Source organism: Bradysia coprophila, unplaced genomic scaffold (assembly GCF_014529535.1).
Source record: "Bradysia coprophila strain Holo2 unplaced genomic scaffold, BU_Bcop_v1 contig_232, whole genome shotgun sequence".
NCBI classification, from domain to species: Eukaryota; Metazoa; Arthropoda; class Insecta; order Diptera; family Sciaridae; genus Bradysia; species Bradysia coprophila.
This window is the reverse complement of record NW_023503493.1, coordinates 15604534-15620494: the sequence shown is the minus strand read 5'-3', so window position 1 is coordinate 15620494 and position 15961 is coordinate 15604534. Positions and strand designations below refer to the sequence as shown.

At 34.1% G+C, this 15961-nt stretch overlaps 1 protein-coding gene across 9 annotated transcripts in view; it reads left to right on the top strand.

Annotated features, from left to right (window-relative positions):
- LOC119076960 (rap1 GTPase-activating protein 1) overlaps positions 1 to 15961 on the top strand; it is a 194821-nt gene that overhangs the window by 108460 nt on the left and 70400 nt on the right. The window lies entirely within an intron of this gene.

Sequence of the window (15961 nt, the reverse complement as noted above, 5' to 3'; positions counted from 1 at the left end):
CAAAAGTTCACTGGTGGTAGGATGGCATTAAATAACAGACAAAAAGTAACTTCTAAATCAATGAAGCTTTGTTGAAAAGTTCTCCATAGAATCTAAAGTAAAGTGTTCAGTTTCAATCAATTATCGTTCACAAACTATTTTTTATTTATTTATTAAACAGGGCATCTGTTCAATTGCTTAAACAGATATGCACGTAGGCCTCTTGTGGACCCATTGTGCCACCCATGTATCGTCATTATGCCAGAATACTACACTCCGTACTTTTCCCGGAATCTTCCCGAACTACATATGTAGCTTAGGACATCCTTGGGGTGTAGTGATTTAATAGTACCGATTCTAAGTGTAAAATTGCCAAGACATTTGTACCTGGACTGGATAAATGCTGGGCATTGGCATAGGTAGTGGTCGGCTGAATCAATGTGTGCTCCACATAGATCACATCCTGAGTCCAGTCGTTTTCCTATATTCGTAAGATGCTTGTTAAAATCAAAGTGACCCGTCATGACTCCTACATAAACTTTCAGCCTAGTTCTGCTAAGGTTAAGAAGAAACTTGGAGTGGTTCTTACGCAGTGTAACATTATTCTTCGATTGTTTGCATCCTTCTTGTTCATGCCAGTACTTAGTAGATTTCATGTATTTGTATCTGTTTATTTCGCGCTTAATAATTGATGGCGGAATTCCTATTAATGGTTCAGGGATAAGTTCGATAGCAGTTTGTGCCCCTTGTTTGGCCAGTTCATCTGCTTTTTCGTTACCTATAATGCCCGAGTGTCCTGGCACCCAAGTGATGTTAACTTGGTTATCAACCGAGATGTCATCTAGTGATTGCCAGCACTTCAGGGTCAGAGCCGAACTTATTTTGACTGATTTAAATGCTTTGATGGCTGCCTGACTGTCTGTGTAGATTGAAATCACTTCATTTACTGTTCTAAGCTTTAAGACTTCATGACAACATTTGAGTATACCCGCGATTTCAGCTAAATAAATGGAGCTATATTTACCTAGCGGAATGGACAATTCCACTCTCGGCGCTTCGCAGAAGACACCTGCTCCCGCTTGATCATTTATCAAAGAGCCATCTGTGTAAAATTGTATGCCATTTGTCAGTGGCAGTAGGCTATCCTTCCAGTGGGATCTTTCAGGTATATTTAGTGTGAATTTGCGTTCGAATTTGAACATTGGGTTAACGTAGTCCGTCTTCAAATGGATGACTGGAAGAAATTGCTTGGACCTGTACCAAATTGCTGAATGTCCAGCGTCTTTAAGTTTGATATTAGAGTCCCTTTTGAGTCTACTAAGCACTGAAAGTGCCTCTGTTTCTATCAGAATGTGCAGAGGAGTAAGTTCGAGAATTACTTCTAAAGCTGCAGTGGGAGCAGAGTGCCATGCTCCAGTTATAGCTTTGCATGCCAATCGTTGAAATTTATTGAGCTTATCTATGACATTTTTAAGGCAACACTTGTGGTTCCATAGAAAGGAACCGTAGAGTAGAATAGGTCTAACAACCGAAGTGTAGATCCAATAGAGTACTTTAGGAGAAAGGCCCCACGATTTGCCATATGCTTTCCTACATTGCCAAAGTGCTATGGTAGCCTTGTGAATGCGATAATCAATATTGGGTATCCAGCTTAATGAGCAGTCCAGAATGACCCCTAGGTATTTCACTTCGTCCACCAATGAGATCGGTATACCGTTAATGGTTGGTACTCTGATAGCTTCTATTTTTCTTATACTTTTCCGGAAGAGAATCATTTTAGTCTTACCAGGATTAACCTCGAGTTCATTTTCCAAGCACCACTTCGACACCTCGTTCAGAACTCCTTGAAGGATATCACAAAGAGTAGGTACGAACTTGCCTCTTAGGATCGTGGCTAAGTCATCGGAAAAACCTTCTGTTTGATATCCACGGCTATTAAGTGATTCAATTAGACCGTCAATTACCATGCACCATAAGAGAGGGGGGAGTACTCCACCTTGTGGACTGCCCTTGGTGACTACAATCGTTAGCTTTGTCTCACCGTAGCGAACAAAGACAATTCTGCTTTTTAGCATAAAAAAGATCCAATCTGTGATACCTGGATCAATACCGAATTTACGACAAGCGTTCACGATCGCGAGGTACGTGATATAGTTAAAAGCGCCAGCTATATCGATAAAACATCCCAGTGCGTATTCATTTGTAAGTAGCGCAGCTTCTACAGTAGTAAGTAGATTATGCAGTGCGTTTTCACAAGACTTGCCCAGCTGATAGGCATGTTGTTGCGGTTGTAATTTTTTTATACTTAGTGGTCCGTCCCTAATATAACGATCAATGAGTTTTTCCAAAATTTTCAAGAAGAATGATGTCAGACTAATAGGCCTGAAGTTATTCGCTTTGGAGTAATCAATGTTACCTGGCTTAGGTGTGAATGCTACTCTGGTTCCCCTCCACCTCTTGGGAACATATTTTAGGTGGAGACAAGCGGAATAGATTTGTCGTAATCTGTTAACGAAAAGATGAATGGACTTTTGTATTAGAGCAGGAAAAATTCCATCTTCGCCTGGTGACTTGAACGGTGCAAATGTGTTTACTGCCCAAGTTAACCTGTCATTTGTAATTGTTTCTTGAATTAGTTTATCATTAGGAATGGCTGTTCCTAGAGGAACGTCCGGCAGAGGTTCTTCACCTTCGATGATTCTGCTGCCTGGGAAGTGCGAGGCTACAAGATGCCTGTACGTTTCGTCTAGAGTATCAGTATAATTACCTGATTGGAGTTGTAGAGATCCTACTAATTGGACTGGGTCCTTTGATAGAATTTTGAACATTTTGGCCGAGTCTCTAAGGTTATCAATAGCCGTACATTGTACTTTCCAGCCAACTCGTTCTTTCTTTTTCAGGGCCATTTTGTATTCTCGTTGAATCTTATAGAAATCGTCCCAGGTGACCTTGCTAAAAGGCGATTTTGCTGCGTTAAAGGCGCGACGAAGTTTTGACCTCAATGCTTTGTCTTCTGATGTATAATAAGGTAGTGAATGACCTGCTTTGTGTTTGTGAAGAGGACATGCATTTTCATATGAATCAACGATTTCAACGTGAACTTTTTCCACTTCTCTTTCTACATCGTCAGTACTAAGTAAAACTAGATTGGTAGGTTCCGGGCTAAGTTTACTCTGCAGAGTTTGAGTAAAAGTATTCCAGTTGGTCGCCGCTGGATTTCTGAAGAGAAGTGGTGGCTGCGTATCAAGATCTAGGTCAAACCGGATGCATTTGTGGTCCGAAGTTAGAATTTCGTCAGTGACTTTCCATCCCGTGATATACGAGAACAGGTCGGGCGACGATAATGTCACGTCTAGAACTTCTGATCTGTTTTTAATTACGAATGTTGGTTTACATCCTACATTATTGATCATTAAGTCTGAGGAAAGAATGAATTCCAGGAGACTTTTGCCTCTTTCATTAATGTCCTTGCTTCCCCAGGCATGATGATGAGCATTAGCATCGATACTACTTATTAGGGGAATTGCATTCGATTTGCAGTAGTTGATCAAGTTCATATATTCTTCTGTAGGTGGCTTTTCTATGGAATCATATGGAAAGTATGCAGAGCTAATCAGTAATTCAATGTCATTGCCAAATTTTTTAGCTCTTAGACGAGCTACACTTAAATCTCTGGTACACAGATGGTACAGCGGTTGTATTGTCCAGTCTTTTGAGATGTAAATACAAGCTCTAGGGGAGCCTTTACCTACTGCATGGACGACATTGCCTCTTCTCCTATTAAGTCCCTGGATTTTTCCTGATCTAAAGGAAGGTTCTTGCAGAAGGGCAATGAATGATACTTTCTTGTTGAGGATCCTATTTAAGTCGGCGGTGGGTGTGGCGGACTTGTGTAAGTTAATTTGGTAAAATTCTAATTTTTTATTTCGTTGCGGCATGGTAGGTTTGTAAAGGGTTGTTATGATGGTTTATTCAGAAGAACAACTTTACCTTTGAGACGGAATTCTGAGTCAGTGTTTGTCCTCGTTGTCTTTACCAGCAGGCCGAAAATTCTTATTCTTGATGCCTTTATTTTCTTAAATTTTACTTCAATAATGAAAGACTCATAATAAGCTCGATAATAAGTATGCTGCCATTTATTGCCGGGTAATAATGATTTACTTATGAAGGCTAACAATAATTCGATAACGAATGTCTGCAATTCATTTCTGATTTCCATTCTGCACACTGAATTTGATGCGATCCAGCCCGACATACGGGCGGTAGCCCAACTCTTTGAGTTGCTTTAGTGACGTTTCATCTACACTAATAAACCAGGTTTGTCTGCCGTTCGTTGCTTTCGTGCGCGACATGTAGCGCCAATAAGTTGTGTCGACAGAATTCTGAGCTGTTATGATACTGAATAGGACCGGAGGTTCGTATGTTTTGACTGGCATTGTGATAGTGACAGTAATCATCTTCGGCGGAACGCCTAATTCTTTGGTACCGATTTCGATACCCTCGATTTTTTTCTCGAGCTTGCCAACTGTGTCTAGCAGCCATTCTTTCGAGTCAACGTTCGCGCAAATAACGCGCAATTTAGTACCATCGAAGTACGGTGGTTCGATTTTGATATTTGAGATGTTATCTCTAGTAAAAAGCTCGGTGGTCAATCTTTCCTTGATGAGGTCGGTTTGATCTTTAGTTAGCGGATGACCATCTTTGAGCGATACGATGTCCACCATGTGTCCACCTCCATCAGCTTTGAGGGCATCAGCCATGGATGGAAGCATGTTGATAATCGGACAATGTTTTTTGGCTGGATTTGGCGAATCGGATGGTGTATTGTTCGCGCTTCTTCCTCTTTTGCAGTCGGTTTTACTGGATTGATTCACAAACTAAGTGAACAGTTTCAACAGAGAGACACAGGCCTTTTAGTGATTCAATGATGGAATGACTTCATGATTTTAATGATGGTTCTAGAATGGAAATTATTTGCTGAAAGTACAATAGTTATAAAAACGGCTAATTATCACCAATAGGACTAAATAATAAATTACATCTGGGTAATGTGCTTTAATAAATTGTATAGCACAATTAACAAAGTAGAAGATTTGGAATCTAACACTAAGCAACATTTTGAACAAACGAAATACCAGATTCAATGACTATACTACTACTGCTCACAGTGAGCTTCCCATTTCGCGTTTCTTACCAAGAAGTATTTCGCGTTGTCGTTGAACAATTTATTGTTATTTTTCCATCCAATATCCTATCGATACTACATTATCTGAGTGTTTGTGACACTATACCCATCAATTTTCACCGAAAAAATCTGCATTATTTCATTATATAATTCAATTAAAAGTGTGAATAAATAAACAATAAACTAGTAAATCTTTCCATGCTCAGATTAACACTTCTAAGGAATTGTCAGGCATTCATTTATTATGGAGACTATGGATTTATTTTCAGTTCAATTTTAAATTGCGATTCAATAAATTTGATTTATCTTAATGCCATGATAATGTGGAAATCTAATTCACTTTTCCAATTTTATTACGTAAATATTTGCATTGTTTCTTATTTCCAATTATTTTGAGAATTCGACGGAAAGAATGAATAACGTGAAAATGACAAAGACATTGGAATTGTTCAGAATTTGAATTTTTCGATTAATATTTGATATGTAGCTTACAGTCTTGGTGTGTAAACTTTGAGTATTGAGAAATCCATCGCAATGACATTTTCGTTCATATGTTAATAATAATAAAAAGGTGATACCAATGACCAACAATAAAATAACATTTGTTTTACCGCTTACATGTCATTTATTTTAACCAAATGATGGATATACCGATGAAATCTCACATGATGTCTCGCCGTGATATAAACCTCAACTCAACCTCGACAAATCAATCAGCATTAATAAATGCTTCCATTGTTGAATGTTGATGAATTCATATTACATCGCACATATCAATTTAATATTTCGATCAAAATTCGAAATCCTTTAATCCTTTTCCCTTGTACGTTGAATATGTATTTTTTATGAATTATTAAAATGTCAATCAAATGTCTGACATCCTAAATGAACATTGCGAATAACATAACCGACAGATAATGGTCAATTAATTTAAATCATGGCAATTTCCCATCTTACATCATGTAACAGATATTGTTATTTATTAAAAAAAATAATCCGTTCTCGCTGAATATATCAAACATTAGGTGTGTTCAAAGGTATGTACGTGTGCGGACTGGAAAAGATCCAACCCTTCTTTTAAAAAAATGAATTTTGCATAATACATGGAACCGAGCATTCAACCCAGCCTACCTAATTTTCTGAATGAAACCTTCTCTATTTCAATGCATGGAACAAAGCTCCCTTTATATTGTAGGGATCAGATGATTTTTTGCAAACTGAAACTCGCAATATAACATTTGGGCTCGGTAAACAATCTGTGAAAGGTAATACGTTGTTAATGGAATGTGTTTTTCTGGAGCATTTTTCCTTTAAATTATTACTTTTTGTTTGATTGATGTTTCTTTTGTTTTGTTCGATATTATCAATGTCAATGATTATTCGATTCCTACATTCTGCACTGAAAAGTTCGTAGTTTTACTGTCCACATTCTCCAGCAAATTCTTTTCATATTTACAAAAATTCAAACACTCATTTCAAAGAATGTTCTACAACGATAAATAATAATAACGATCGCAAAGATCAAAACATTCCTTTAACCACTAATGATCCCCCGCGACGACGTCTAGAAGACAATATGTTGTTCTAAACTTTTAACAAAACATCTATGGGTTATCAACAAGAATGACGAATCAATTTCGTATGGGGGCCCCTATATATATTCAAATTTCATTTGTACTGCTTTTGTGAACATTTCGAAATGCTTTTTTATCTTGAAGATATTTTCGAAAAAAAAAACAAAAACAAAAAAATTAAATGAAAATAAATTAAATAGAACTATAAAAACCCATCAACAAGCAACGAGCGTTATGGTATCCATATCACATATGGCTATTTCATGCATGCCATGCACTAAAAACATTTCATGCGTCCCTACATCAACAAAATATAAGAACCTTATTGTTATCGATATACAGCCAGCCGCAAAAGGCAACGAAAGTATGGCTGTTTTCATTAAGAAATTATTATTATTTTTTTTCACTTTTGATTATTTTCTTTTTTTTTATTCTCATTATACCAAATACCAAAAAAAAAATTATTTTTCAATTTGTGTAAAATGCTCACACAATGATTTAAATTCGATAGTAAGTGTAAACGCTCTAATACCACAAATTGTTTGTTTACTAGAAACATTTGTCTAGGGCGATGAATATTACGTTGACGGCGTCTTGATGGCACTATTCCATGAATGAAACGAAATAATTCAATTAAGTGTCAGTCATGGGTTATCAAGTTTTTTTATCGCTCTATAAAAACAGGGTTAAATTTGTGAATCCGAAACGTAGTTACAGATCAGAATACGATTCAAAAGACATGGCATAATTAAAGTCAAGGAGCGTACTTCCGGAGATTGTGTAAAAAAAAACGAATTGAAATGAGTTGTCAGTGAGTCTAAGTCAGTCTCTATACATAGTTGCATAGTAAAAAAAACGTTACAAGTTTCGCATCGATCCATATCATAGAACGATGAAACGTCTAGCAGTCTAGCTCTTGTATAATTATGTTACATTGATTTTCGGTGCGTGTACGGACACATATCATTTTAACAATATGATATTTCAGTTGTACCTAAACATTGTGCTAGGGAGCAGATGTCAACGAAATGAAAATAATCACAGTCGATATGACTGCGACACCGAGAATAGTCATCGATTTTGTTTAGTCGTACTTCTCTGGTAAGCCCAGCCAACTGTTCTCAAATCAATTTTAATGTCTGAGAAAAACCACAAAACACAACACCACAGCACACGGGTTCAATTCTGAGATATTCAAATGTTGAAATCTGAGACATTTTCTGTCTTGCGGTTGTGTGAATAAATATTAAATTAACTCATCAGCACATCATAAACTCTGCATCACTTCAATAATATTAATGAAGTGTTACCCGAAACGGCCACTTAAAAATGTTTAAATGGAATTAAATGGTTTAGAAGTTGTGAGATGTTGTAACTTAAGAGAATAAGATGGAAAATGGGTAAACGGTGGTGCAATATAAATTTATTTCGTTTTTGAATTTTCATGTCTCATTGTACATAAAACGGCAAAAGGGAAACAAAATTTGTCTTTTGATATTTTAATCGCTAATAGGAGGTTTATCCAGTGGCGGCGCTAATGGGCAAAGGAGTGAATTCGTTGAGCGTAACCCTCTTTTAACAATATTTCCATAAATTATCCATTTAATACGACTACAATGCTACAGATTACAATGAAATATTATTTCCTTTCCCCCCTTATGCGGTCAAAACGAAACTCGGCACCTCTGCCAACATCTTCTCGGTTATATTAGGTTTTTTTTGTCTTCATCTTCTTACCTATTTAAATTTAAAAGCAATGTAAGTAGCTAGCTTATGTAAAAAAAACGTATTCTCAATCGGTTGAGAAAAAAATAATCTTTGAATGAAAACTTGGAGATATATGAGACGTTCGTTCTGTATGTTGTTTGTATACTACGCATATCTTATGCAAAATTCGATTAACTTCAAGTGACATATAACGTTTCTTTGATAAAGAACACATTGCTTTGTAGATCCGCCAGGTATTATCAAATTCAAATTATGAAAAATTACTTTAGTCGACATGAAAGAAATGAAAATATTTATCAAATTCGAGACACTAATTTCCTTTCATCCGTTGTCGTTAACATTTATTCTGCTAAAAAGTTAATGTTAATTCCATTAAATTGGATTCAGGTCTCTGGAGGTCATTTGGTAATTAAATAAGCCGATCATTCAACATTAAATATTTTAGCAATGAAATGAGACGGACATTTATTTTATTCTGTTTCTCAAGTACAATTAAATCCAACCTAATTTAACCCTAATTTTAGAGAAACAAAACCTTTCGTTCGTTTGTCGCTTAAGCGGAACGTATTTATATTGTTTTGTATATTTGGCTTTCAACTAAAATCTCTCAGAAATTCATTTCATTCTTCTGGAAAAAAATGTCTACTCGAAATTCCATATCATTGCTGAGATGAATTCTAATTAATTTCCAACAGCAGCCCAGCAGCAGCAGACAAAACACATTTCTTTGACTGAGTAAACACACTTGAAGTGCAAAGCATAAAGAATATAAAATTCAATTTCAAAAATAAATTCCACAACGAGAATCTTTTATATTACATTCGAAATACCGATCCGATGCTTTCATTCCAATGTCCAACGTCTCGTTTTTTGTACAGTATATAGAAAGAAGGAAATAATTTCAAATAAAACAAATAAACAAGCAAAGAAAGTGGACTAAAAGACACCCTGAAGGCGTTTTTCGTATACAATAAATAAGCGCTTCATTTTATCAACAACTGGGAAAGTCTCTACGACTTAACAACCTCTTGTGAATAAGCTAATTTGTTTTTATTTTCCATGCAGATGGCTTGATAGAATCGAAGTACTCAGAAATTGTTCAAATAAAAATGTTTTCCGAATTAAGTAAGGGCAAATCATTGACTTTAATCGAAATCATCGAATTTATTGAAAAGAAATTTATTCTTGTGAGCTGTACGAAGTATCTTCCACCATCCATTAACTGAATATTAAGTCAATATTTTGTTGTCTGTTGAACAATGGAAACAAACTTATTCGCATCATAAAAAACTAGTTGTTTCTTCCCTTAACTTAATAAAAAGTTCTCATGACTTTTCTCCCAAAATGTTCAATATTTGAACAAAAGAAATTTGTTTATTGCCACGAAATTATGTAAAAATATTTTTTCAGTCGATTAGTTTCTTACAATAATTTCCAAGCGACAAAAAATGTCGTTACAATGAAAACATGTTTTTTACACCTATCTTCCGAAAAAAAAACTTATCTCCCAAAAGTTTGAGTATGGGCCTGTGCAACATTAAAACTAATAAAAAATTCATTTTACTGAAAACTAACACTCAATTACCTATATATTCAAAATACCGGAACAAATTAAATGATTTATTTTGGCAGGAGTTAAAATTATGAAATCGTATGACTAATTTTTAGATGTCCCTTATTATGCGTCGAAATTTTTCATGAATACAAAAAAAAAAATCTCCTCACAATATCTGGGTGTCCCTACTGGTTTTAAAATTCCGTGCTTATAAAACGATATTTGATGCGGTGAATAAATCCATTTTTTTATGATTAAATTATTACTCACATTATTTGTTTAGGTAACATTTATTTGGTATGGGGAAAGTGCGACTAATTTTCTATTTATTGAATTTTTTGTCTAGCCAAAGAAGAAATGAATGTAAATCAACTATGATGTTTCAGGTTGTAATTTGATTAACACACGCAAGCAGTTTTATTATTGTTGAAACGATTTCAACGTAAAGACATCCCAATTCTCGCATGACTACTAAGGATCAAACATTTCGCTTAAGCTTTCTGAGTCATCTATCCACATATTGTCCATACAAGCTTAATGTTTAGCTCAAAATATTTTAATTCATCTGTTTTTACTTCCATTTTGCTATAAGGACCGCGTTAATCGAACGTTATGCAATGAGAGAAATTCGACATGTTTTCTGATTTGGGAGTTGTTAAGTTTTGTAGTGTAGTTCATTTCAGAAGAATTTCGTTAAACAAATGATAATCTAGATTTTCATTGGTTACATTTTGTGTGGAATCGTTTCTAATTCGCAACAACTTTCAAATGTCGAATTTGCTTTTATCTCCTTGTTACTCCATTCTTTCCAGTTCTGGTGATAATAGCCGTTACTGAAAGGTTACAAAATTGGGTATATTTCTAATTTAAGAAAGTCATTAAAGGTTTATTTCCCTTCGTATTAATTCAAGAGGCTCCTGAAACAGTTTTATCATTTTACTCCTGCAAAGCCTAAATATTTGAACGAATAAATTCAACAAAAAAAAATCCTTTCACATCAATGGTTTTTTTTTTCAACTTTTCAACGAACTTTACACTCATTAAATCTGTTCTAATGTAAAATGCGACTGTCTTCTGCATACATTGAATAACATTACAGATATACCGAAGAAGTGCCCTGCGGTTAATAGAAAATTTGTTACCCGACATCCCGTTGCGGTTCTTCTCTGGAATCCACACGAAAATTCTCCATACACATAACCAGCATAATCGTATGAAGTTGAAATATTTTACATTAATTTCAGAAGGATTATGCACTGTGTACAATGTTAAAAATACGGGGAATTAAAATTTATTGTTCTCCGTTCGTATATATTCGATTCTGATAAATAGATGAATTTACGCAGTTTGCATGCTAGCAGTGATTTTTCGCTTTCACAACAGCTTCCCAACATCCCTTCGCATTGAAATTAATCAAAAGAAAAAACTAGTTTCTCTAGTTTTGAACTCTTAGAATCAAAACACTGAAAATACATGTCTTAATATGACCTCAACAATTCGATGGTGGCAGTATATAGAAAATGTTTGATTAATGTGAAACGACAACTCTAGTTTGATGTGACACAAAACGAATTAATGCCTAAGGGTCTCATTCTTACCTTCATGGTTGTTTTATTAAAATAATTGTTTATTGAATGGTAGGTTCTCGTGCAAAATAAAAATTACGTTAAATAAGATCGAAAGTAATGCTGAAATTGTACATACACAACGATCGCAGATATTTTTTTTTTATCAAATAACATTCTACAACCAGTCTCTGTACGCAAATTAGCGGCTCGATGTTCTCGTAAATGATATCGTAAAATATTTATATGCTTGTGATCACTACCAGTTAATGTAAGGCGACTGGTTTATTTGAATCAGAAAAAGAAGAAGGAAAAACTCTCTAACATGCATTATTCATTGCAATGAAATTCATTCTCTAATTCACTCTTCGCTGCTATTTAACATACTCTACGTCTTCTAATCTATAAAAGTAACATTATTAATATCTTGTACCTCCTGTCCATCGACAAAGTAAAGCATATACAATCCTACCGGAATAAATATCACGTGAAGGCAACACTACTATACCTCAGTACACTGGATGTGTATTAAGATCCATTTAATGTATATTGCAAAGCAATAAATCAAAAGCAAATAAATTAACTTCCTTATGAAAATGGTTTGGCCATGTATCTCTGGGTGAGCGGTTGTTCTGGTTCGATATAAATACATATGCTATGTTTTAGATTTTACTTGATTTAGTTGTATCAGATAGCGTGGAAAAACTATATGAGAGAGATGACATATTGTATCGGTGCGTTCATGTTTAATTAATATTTTATTTCTGTCTCGTCGTTGATACAGAAGTCTTGCTTTTTTAATTAGGATTTTTTTTACTATTAATTTAGGCGTTATGTGCGTGCCTTTGACTCTCTCTCGCCACAGAAGAAAAATTGAAAAATTTAAATTGTTCAATATATCATGAACTTAAATGGTCAAAGGTTCTGGATTTATATAAAAAAAGGAAAACTTTTAATTTCATGCTACAATCTTACACAGTCATACGTAAACTCGTAAACTCTCTTAGGCTATGGGTAAAAGATGTAATTAATGTTTTCTGAATTGTGTAGAGATTGAATTAAAGTCGAATCCTCCCATGGTATATGTACACCATAACCGTATCGAACGATGTGTATTTTATAAATTTCGAGAGAGAGAAAAATGCATTTAAATTGATTTTTTCAATGTAAAATAAAAAAAACTCACATTAAATTAATTTCGAGTTTAATTTATGAATTTATGAAAAACCGCCTACAAATCGACTTTATTAGTTTATACACATTAAGATGCAGAACATTTATAGTGCACACTTTATCTGATTGAATTTGAGTTCCGTCTTTTTAACCCGTTGAATTGGAAGATTTAAGTTTAAACTCACTGGCAATATTTATTATTATAGCAAAAGCTTACACAAAATTGACGCAATTTATCGATTTGTTGTGGTTTCTGATTTCAATCTAATAAAGTTCTTAAAACAAAATTATTATTTTTTACATAAAAAGTGCACAATAAGTCTGTCTTGCATTTTACAGTTGTGTAACGTAATGCTGACTGTTCGTGCAAAAGTCATTGGGGATTTAAAATTAATTCGTTTTCGCAATATATGGCGTGCCCACCGCCGCGGATTCAGACAACTTTATTAAATGCTGAATTTTAATTACAGTGCACAAAATTTTCAATATTGATACAGACCCGAGTAATGTGGGTTTTTACGTTTAAATAAATTAAAATCATCAAGCCCATTTTTACGCTAATCGTCATTTTCAGATAAACGTATATCATCCATCGGACGAATAAAAAATAATTTTACGTACTGAAACCACATATACTTGTCGTTCATTCATTTGGTTTTTATTGCGATTAGTAAAAAGATTTTTTTTTTCATCGATTTGAAGATGCTCGTTTTGTTGAAATTGACGAAAGCGCAGGTATCATTACTACGATTATATAATTACAGTGAAGACGATCCAACAACGGTGTTGTTTTATATGAATCTCGAGTCGGAAGTTCTTAGGTTTAGTAAAACTCACAATTATTTTCAACTTAAGTTTAATGGCGAAAATTGAATTGATTTAAGATCAAGTTGTTCAACAAGTTGAAATCGTTTTTTTTTTACTTCATTCGAATTCGAGACCATTAAAATGTAATCAAATTGTTAATGAAATAAGAAAATAGACCACAGCACCAGTAGAATCGTAAAATTGAATCGGTTTTTATTAAAAAATATTTTTTTAGTCTTTCATAAGAAAACCCTGGTTTTAGTGTCGAAGCTGGGTCATGAATTAAAAATAAATGAACATACCACGAATACATCTACACAAAAACTGATGTTGGCCAATTAAAGTCGACGAAGAAGTTAAATGAAATTCTTTATAGACGTTCCTACATTGTACTATTAAAGCTAGAGAGATTGATTTTATGTTACTATTACATATTTAGAGCATCAATAAAAATGTTTAGAAAATAAAAAAAATTACAAATATGGAAACAAGAGTGTGAATCTGTTACTCAATCATGACGATGATGACACAAAATGTCTCTGATTCTAAAAGACACAAAAATGCTCATACGCTAATTACGAATTTAACAAGCCATTACTGTTTGTTCAGCTAAATTGCACAACACATTTCAGTGGAAACAAAAAAAATGTTTTGAATTAGGAAACCTTACATTTTTATTTATAATTACAATTAATGACTTTATATCAACGAATTCATAGGTCAACCGAAGACGATTTGTGCGTCTGAAGAATAAAAAATAGTTTATTGTTTTAGCGCCAATGAACAAGCATTCAACATTATGAATAAGTATGTGTACTGGACACTATATGCTCTATTGATGTGGTCAAGGAATGTGAAAATATCTGTTTCGTAGTACTTTGAATTTTTGTTTTAATTAAACGAGCACTGTTCGTGGTGATGAAGTATACACATTGAAAGTGTAATATTGCATTGCACAATATTATTGTGTAGTGTTGTGATATGAAGAAACGAACCTAATATTTTTATTAAATCGTGACTGAAGTCACGAAAAAACCGAACACTAAAATTTCAATTATATTAAATCCGCACAGCGTAACCTCAAATTTCAAGTGCACTCTGTGCAAAATTAACGGTGTATTTTGCTGCGGTTTTAATGGATAATAATTCAATTTCCGTTTTAGATTTTAGTTTTTGATTATTTTGTTCCAATTAATAATTAGGTATTGGAAATGTTGGTAGTTTTCAATTGCTATCCTTAACGCAGAATGGTGAAACTAAAACCTCAATGCAAAACGAATATTGATTCGGTAATAAACAATACAAAATGTATGGTATATCACTAGCATTGTCATGGTCAATTGAATTTTTAAAATACATGGCACTCATCCTCCGTAATAGAATCACTTTCGTCGGTAAATGATGCCTCAAATCATCATTACGCTCCTTTCTCAGACGACATAAAACCTTATTTGCTAAACTGCATCAACATACATAATATTCTGATCCATTAAATGACAAATGCCTGCAGAATAAGGCAACTCAATCTGAGCTCAATAAAATACAGTCAATAATATCAAGGTTTCCACAATTTTAACATAATACTAAACATTGCACCGCTCTTTACTGTGGCTGTACATAAAATAATGTGAAGAAATATTCCAATAAAATGAATTGATTTAGATGAGGTCAAATATACCACGCTCAGCCATTTTCTGGGCACATTTTATAGATTTGTATGCATGAGCGCGATCTTCACATAATTCTTTCATTATATTGCCCACAATGTCTTGTTTAGAAAATGGTGAGATTACAAGAGTTTTAATTTTGATTGGTTCGTCTCACTGGGAATGGGTTTTCTTACAGGGAGAAAGTTCAATTCGAATTATTTTGAATGTTTTCTGTCTATACGAGTTTCATATACGATTGCCATGAACTTCATTTGTAATTCTAATGCTTGTGGTTTACAGTCCGTATTGATGCTCTTTCCCTCTATAATTCACTCGCCGCATGAATGTTTCATGTAATTTTATTTGAGAAACACCAATGTTGAAGCTGCGGTCTAACAAAATATTCGTTGCAATAAATCACAGGTAAATGGACATCAATAACATTTACGAAATATTAACCACATTTTATCACTATCGCGTTTTGGCACTTTACTAGCTTGGATAGCTTGGATTGCGATAAAAACAATATAAAAAAAACCGTCTAACAGCTCACGTGTGGGTTTTTTTTTTTTTTGTTAAAATGTCCATAAAAAGTACTGCAAGACATAGTTAAACGAACCGAACTTTTCTATTCACTCAACAAGAAACGAACGAGTGAAGAAAATAAAAACTGTCCGATATTAAAACCAGTTGCGGTGATTAAACAGAGGTGTTAGGTTAATTAATTTGATCGATCATTATAAGCG